We start from the raw sequence: 7789 nt of genomic DNA, 5'->3' as shown, positions 1-7789 counted from the left end.
TGGACTTTCCAGAGATTATGGTTTGCAGAGTCGATTGCGAAACTTTATATGATACACTTGCTTTCTGTTGAGACATACCTGATGCAACTGCATGTACAGCTAGTTTCATGTTATTCTCAGTCCATAGTATGCGTTTTTTTATTATCCTTGTTGAAATAACTGGCTTCATGGTTTCATATAATATTATTATCTATTAAAAATAAAAAAATAAAAACATAAATTCATAAAATACATTTAGGAAAATCATATATTTACTTTAATGGTGTATTTTTATTGATTCAACATTATCAGAACATAATTAACTATAATTATAATTAACTAAAACTTTCTGAGTTCATTCTACTTTCAAAGTAACTTTAAAATTAGTAACTTTAAAATGATTTTAAAACTAATTTTAAAATGATTGAGCATTTTAATTTTAAAGTAACTTTAAAAGTAGAATTAACTCAGAAAGTAACTTTAAAAGTAGAATGAACTAAGAAAATCAGAAATTATTTTAAATGTGGATTTTGTTAATATCTTAACTTAACTTTTCTCACACATGAATAATAACTAAGCGTGAGAAAATTCTACATAAAAATATGAAACTAAAAAATTTTATACCTGATACCATTTATTGGCCATGGCCAGTAAATGGATTAATTAACCGGCCAGTAAATGGTTTATTAGAAAAGGAATAATCTATTTCAGTTAAAACATTATATGTGAAACATCAACTAAATACTTTTGTTTCAAAGTGTACATAAGATATTTATCTTTTTTTTCCTTCCTGAATGGACTGGCACAAATATTTGCAACGCACAAAAAAAAAAGACTCTAAAGTATGAATTTAAGAAAACAAAGCGTAAAATTGTTACAATTTTTATAATGTTTTTGACATTTAGTTTTAGTGACTAAAACCTTCTAGAACTATCCTGGAATTGCGATATTTACAAAGTTTTAATGAAGTAATTGAGTTTAAATAATAATATAGGACAAGTTGTGTCATAGTTTTTTATAAGAAAAGCTTTTAAAAGTGGCCAGTAAATGGTTAACGGCCATTAATTGGCGTATTTACCCTAGACATTGAATTCGGGTTATAAATATAAATTTATGTTCTTTTTAAAATTTTTATTAATGAAATACATATATATTTACGACATTAGTCATCAGAAGGTATATGTTGTAAACTGGAATCCTAGATATACACATTATGAACCCATGTGTGAATTTTTAGATCATAAGACGCATCATGGAACGAGTCTATCCACGAGTTGTTAGTAGGCTACTTTATCAGAGACGTTATTTGGAGAAAATTATACATTATTCAGAGAAAATTTATTTACTTGGCGCGTAAAAATAAAATAAACTGTTTTCGTTACATCCGTATCCGAAAATCTCGTAAACCCATAGTCGTGACCGTAAACCATAAAAATAATACTTTAATTAGTGATTTTTAATTAATAAATTAAGTAAAAGCCATAACAGTTGAAACTTTTATACTATTTTGTTTGTTGAATTTCAATTTGGCAAGGTTATATTAATTAATCCTATTATATGTTTTGAATGAACAGTTTAAATTTTCACTGTAAAGATAAAAATCATTTTGTTGATTTAACTGAGTTTTTTTAAAAGAAACAACCTGTTCTGATTAAGGAATCAAAGTGTTCCAATATCGAGAAACAGTTGCCTTTATTGAAACAAAATTGTATCTTTGCAAAAAAAAAATTTATTTCCAATAACAGTGCAATCAATTAAGTCAAATTATGGCTAAAAGTATAGCCGGGTTGTCGTAATTAGGCCGTATTTGGTTAATTTATACTTATTCTTTAAGTGTTCCAATTAAGGCAACTCTTCCCTGTAGCTCAACTTACGCGCGTCACAGCGAGACATCTCTTTTTCACACTGTGACGCACTTATATTAGCAATAGCTCATAAGATACAAATTTAAAAATAATTACAACTCTATCTGAAATGTTTTTACATTTAAAGGCAATTAAATTTTTTTTTTATTCAAAATTAATTTTTTTTTAAGATTCAAAATTAATAAAACAAAAATTACAATCGCTGGTTTAGTTATAAAAATTTTTATAGTTCCAGCTGTCAAAAAAAAAAGTTAATTTATATCCATTAATCAAATCAATCCAGAAAAACCTTTACAATATATCTGCATGAAATATCCTGGAAAAACTTTACAATATATCTGCATATTTATAGTCGTAATACAAAACTCTTTCAAAATCACTTTAAAAGATAAAAATTGAAAAGCTTTACAAAAATGTTTAAACGTGTCGCAAAATTGCAAAACAATTAAACAATCATTATTATAATTGCCATTAAAAAATTATCAATAAAATAAAATTGTCAATATAAAATAAAATAAAAAATATGAAATAAAATAAAAAATGACAAAGATTACTTAACCAAAAATTATTAAATATCAAAAAATATACTATTAATTTTCAATAAAAGTAATAAACAATTAAAAAAAAAATTAAAATAAAAAAAAAAAAAAAAAAACCAAATAAAAAACAAGTGCAACATTAAATTGATTTCGATTATAAATTTGAACATAAAAATAACAAGTAAATTTGTTTTTGTATTAAATTTTTTGTATTAAGCATAAGCATATTTAATATATAAAGATTTTTGTGCTTTTCTAATATATATATATATATATATATATATATATATATATATATATATATATATATATATATATATATATATATATATATATATATGTATATATATATATATTGAATAAAAATCATATATATTATATATATCATATATATATGCATATATTATATATATATACATATATATATATATATATATATATATATATATATATATATATATATTATATATAAAAATATATATGTATATATATATATATATATATATATATATATATATATATATATATATATATATATATACATTTATTTATAAAGAGAAATTATTAAACAGATGCAATTAAGAAGTTGATTCAATTTTCTTTCGATTGTGCCAATCACTTTGTTTTTCTTCCAACTGCATTTTCATCTTTGCAACTAAAGGTGCATCAGCAACAGATTTTTTTGCAAGTCTTAGAGTACTAGATTTTTGATTAGAATGGGACTCTATTTTAGGAGAAATATTTGTTGATGAGCACATAGGTTCATCAAAGCTTAATGATTGACTTTGATTACTTTTACGCAAGCTTGAAGTAACATAATTCCCTTCTCCGGTTTTTTTAGGTCTCCATTTGTCAATGACATAGTTTTTGATTTTCAAAATTTTAATTTTTTTGTCTTTTGTACTAAGAATAGAATTCATTATTAAATCATCTATACAAATATCTTTCAATAAATCACCATTCACTTGGTTTCTATGACAGAAATCAGCAAAGTCATTTATTTCAATAACTTTTAAATGATTTATAACATCAGTTTCACTCCACTCGGAAGGGTCATCACTAGTAAAACCTTTTAAAACAGGGTAGTTAACTGGTCTTATAATATCTGGTCTCCAACCAAATACAAACTTTCGTAATTTACGAGCTTCAAATAAATCCAAACCTAACTCTCTAAGTACACTCTCATCTAAATCAAGTAAAAGTTGACCATCAACCATTGAGTCATTAAATACATTTGTGTGTTTAGCTAAATTCAAATCTTTAAGACAATCAGTAACATCTTGCATACTCCATGTTGAAATTTCTTTGGCACTTTGTTCAACAATATTATAGAATTGTGTCCATGATTTTTGGACATCAACCAGGTTTGTATCATTCTTTTTATTATCTATTGCCTCTTCATAAATATCTTCATTGACTAATAAAGTGCGATTATGAAGTGGATGATTACCTGGAAGTGGAGGAGGCATCATTGTTTTTCTCCAAGCTTCAATTTTAGCCTGATCTAATTCATCAAAACCACTGTCCCCACTATTTTCAACAGGCGGAATTGCAGGAGCTAATGCTTGTTGCATATGTTTAAAAAGATCAAGAGACTCATAAGCCATTTCGGTAGTTTCGTAAAATGACTCAGGAACTAAAGTAGTATACATTTCAACATTTTCATGTGAGTTAGAGATTTCATTGTCTTTTTTAACTATCTTTTTTCTGTGAAGAGGTCCACCAGATTTTGTACGATCCCGAAAAAAGTTAAAACTTTTTTTTAGGCTGAAAGACCATTGCGAATGAGAGTCAGATATTTGGTCTGTGTCAGAGAGAGCTGAAACACTTTGTCGATGTGGAGAACATAAGGTCTTGTTTTGACTTCCTTGGTTTTCTGGAAAAATATACATATCTTCATCAACTTTTTCAATAACTAAGTCTTTTGCACTAGTACTTCTAATAGCTTTCTTCTTCTTTTTTTCTTCTTTTTCTTTTTCCTTCTTCTCCTTTTTTAGCTTTTTTATTTCAGCTTTTTGATTTTCTTTTTCAATTTTTTGTTTTCGCTCCTTTTCTTTTTTTATAATTTCTTGTTGTTGTGTATCTTGTTGCAGATATGTATTGGTGATTTGATGTGAATGAGCACTCGATTTTGTAGTTTCGGAATGTGTATTTATAGTAGAACTGCTATTTATTTGTTCTTCAACTTCATTTTCGTCAGTATCAATTTTTAATAGTTTCAGCAACTTTTTGTACTGAATAATATATGTAGAATCTTTAATATGTGGATCTACAATATTTAAAAAATTCATTACAGCATCAGTATCTATACTTGAAAAGGACATACACAACTCCCTGTAGGGTTCATCTTTAGCAAGTTTGAGCTTGGAATTTACCTGAAATTTGAATTGTGCATTCAATGGAAAAACAAAGACATATTCTATTGAACCAACTTTAGCAGAAGACAAAACAATGTTTTCTGTAAACCCTTTTGTAATATTTATAATACCTAGGTTAGTGTGAGTTTTTGGAATATCTCTATTACAATCAAATTCAACAATAACTGGAAGTTCTAAAGATTTAGCAGCCAAATCGGAAAGCAGCTTTTCAGAAGTATCATTTACAGCAAGTTTAAATGAAATATCTTGACTCACTGGTATTTTTACATGTTTACCTGTAGGACCTCTGAAATGAATAAAAGAAGGAGAGGAACCTGACTTTTCTACAATAACAACTTTGAGACGATCGCCAACTTTAACTGCTTCCAAACCAGAAATACGAGTTACTTCAACAAACTTCGGAAGAGGATCTGCATTTGCAACATCCAAAATGCTATTAAAATGTTTTTCATTTCCAGGAAGTAGTTTCTGTATGACACTGAAAGGGCATTGTGTAGGAAGATAAAGTTCATTTCCTTTTTCATCGGTCGCAAACAACTTTGTAACTGTTTTTCTTTCATGAATTAAAATAACTTGACCTGCTTGTAAAGACTCACCGTTAACAGAAGTAACTGAAGAGGAAAGCCTTATAAGTTGTGGTAAGTTTACACGGGGGTTAGTTAAAATATCTTCAAAACTTTCACCACATTCACTCCATTCTAAATGATCTAAAGATGACATTTTACATTCTTATGAAACCACAAAGCCTTCATCTAAAGTGTAGAGTTACGTAAATGAATACCAAAAATAAGAAACTTAAATTTGTCACGTCACTTGATATTAAGTTAAATAAACGATAACAATAAAAATAGCAAGACTGTTATGGTTAAACTGACCCGTTTTAAAAATAAGTTAACTTCAATAGAAACTGAATGAGTATGTGAGATAAAAGAACAAATTTTTGTGTTGGTATTATCCGGCACGGTGTTGTAAAGATTTTTACTCCCTGTTTTTATTTACTTTTAAACTGATAAAAAAATTTTTCACGCGCTTTTAACTCCTTATACCTCAAAGTCGCCAAAATTATTTGGTGTTTTTTGTTATAGGAATTGTTATCATTTAATTACAAAAACTATAAAAATATTTATGTTCATATTTAATGCTGATACCTAAAAGTTAAATATATATTTTTTTAAAGAAACTTAAAACAAAATTAATTAAGAATTGTGAAATAATTAAGAATTGTATTAAAAATAATTAAGAATTGTAATAAAAATAATTAAGAATTGTGCGGCCGTCACGCAGTAGTTAGAGCTGTCACGGAGAAAACTGTCCGCGGAGTAGTTTGTCCGATCGGACATTTTACTCCGGAGTAGAACGTCCTAGTTTGTCCTCTCCGTCCGTCTAGGACAATTTACTCCGGTAATTTTTTTGCACGATTCATTGTAAAAAATAATGTTCAGAAAATACAACTTTTTATTTTTTAATTGCGCTCTTCTATTATTTATTTTTTCTTTTTTCTTTTCTTCTCCCTCTTTATTTTTATTATAATTTGCTTACTTTACTTTCTTTAGCTTTCATTTCATTTGTTTCTTTATTTAAGCCGCTTAAATAAAGCGTTCTTTTTTTTAAATTCGAAGTTCTTTTTGTCTTTATTTTTTTCTTTTTAGAATAATTTTTAATGTGTGCGTTAAATTAATTTATATGATCCTCAATGAATCATTTGTTTATTTTACAAATAACTATTGGTTTTTAATTGTCGTTCTTAAATTCAGCATCAGATAATTTTTTTGCACGATTTATTGTAAAAAATAATGTTCAGAAAATACAACTTTTTAGTGTTTAAGGGCGCTCTTCTGTTTGGTAAATGATAGAGTTGTTAACCGGAATGTTTCGTACAATTCCGGAAAAATAAAATTCTTTCGGAAGGATATTGAGAATAAGGAATTTTCTTTTTTCGTACCGAATTTTACAAAACAAAAAAAACCGCCGATGTTCATTTCGCAAATGCTTCTTTCGAAATGTTGTCTTCCGCAAGTTGAATTACGAAACAAAACTATTTTGCAACATACGAAAATAGGGCTTACGCAAGTCGCACTTGCGAAATGAGCTATTTCGCTAAACGACGTTTCGGAGTCTATAACAAAATTTTGTTGGCCAAACTGATATAATTGTAAAAATTAAATTTTTTGTATACCAAAATGTTTATAATAAAATTTTATTTTCAGTATTGCAACATATGAATATTTTAAGGTTTTATTTTTTGAAATAATGATAAAAAACCAAATTTCTTTCGAAACGAAACTCTTTCGCACTGAAACTTGCGAAACAACTTCATTACGGAAAAGCACTTACGAAACGCGGCATATTAAAAATATTTAAATACGTTTTATGAATCAAATACGTATGATTAGCTAGGTAACTAAAATACTAATTATTATAATAATTATTGATATGTTTCAGTTAGTAAATTTTTATAAATAAACCTAGACTTTCATAAGATATACTAAAAATGTCTTTCAATGAACAAGAGTTAAATAGTGAACATAACTTGAACAACATAAACTTTCCCATTTTGAGGGAAAAAAGAAAATTTAGAGCATGTAAGTCATTTGTTTGGGATCATGTAGGTTTGCCTCAAATAGTAAATCGGTTAAAAAAAAAGGGTCGTTATCGAACTAATTTTTAATGTAAACTTGTCGTTAGCTTAACTCAAAGGCAGTTTTTCTCCTGTTCCTTTCTTTATATTCATTACTTACCCGAAGTTGTGAGAGAGCAGTTAATTAGCCCCTGAGTCAGTAAGTTAATGGAAAAAAAGAAACGGTTTTATACGAATAAAATTGCGTGATTGGGAAACAATGCTGTCGTTGAAATCAAAAAAAGATATAGGTCATGTAGTCAATCCTAAAAAATAACTACTCCATAAAGTACGTACTCTTTAAATTTGATCCTCCCCTCCCCCACAATTTTCAACATCCCAACGTTATTGGAACTATACAACCGCTGAAAGTTTTAAAGCTCTGGCTATTTTGGAGAGCAGTAAAAATTT

Source organism: Hydra vulgaris, chromosome 12, assembly GCF_038396675.1.
Source record: "Hydra vulgaris chromosome 12, alternate assembly HydraT2T_AEP".
Classification (NCBI taxonomy): domain Eukaryota; kingdom Metazoa; phylum Cnidaria; class Hydrozoa; order Anthoathecata; family Hydridae; genus Hydra; species Hydra vulgaris.
This window is presented reverse-complemented; position numbering follows the sequence as displayed.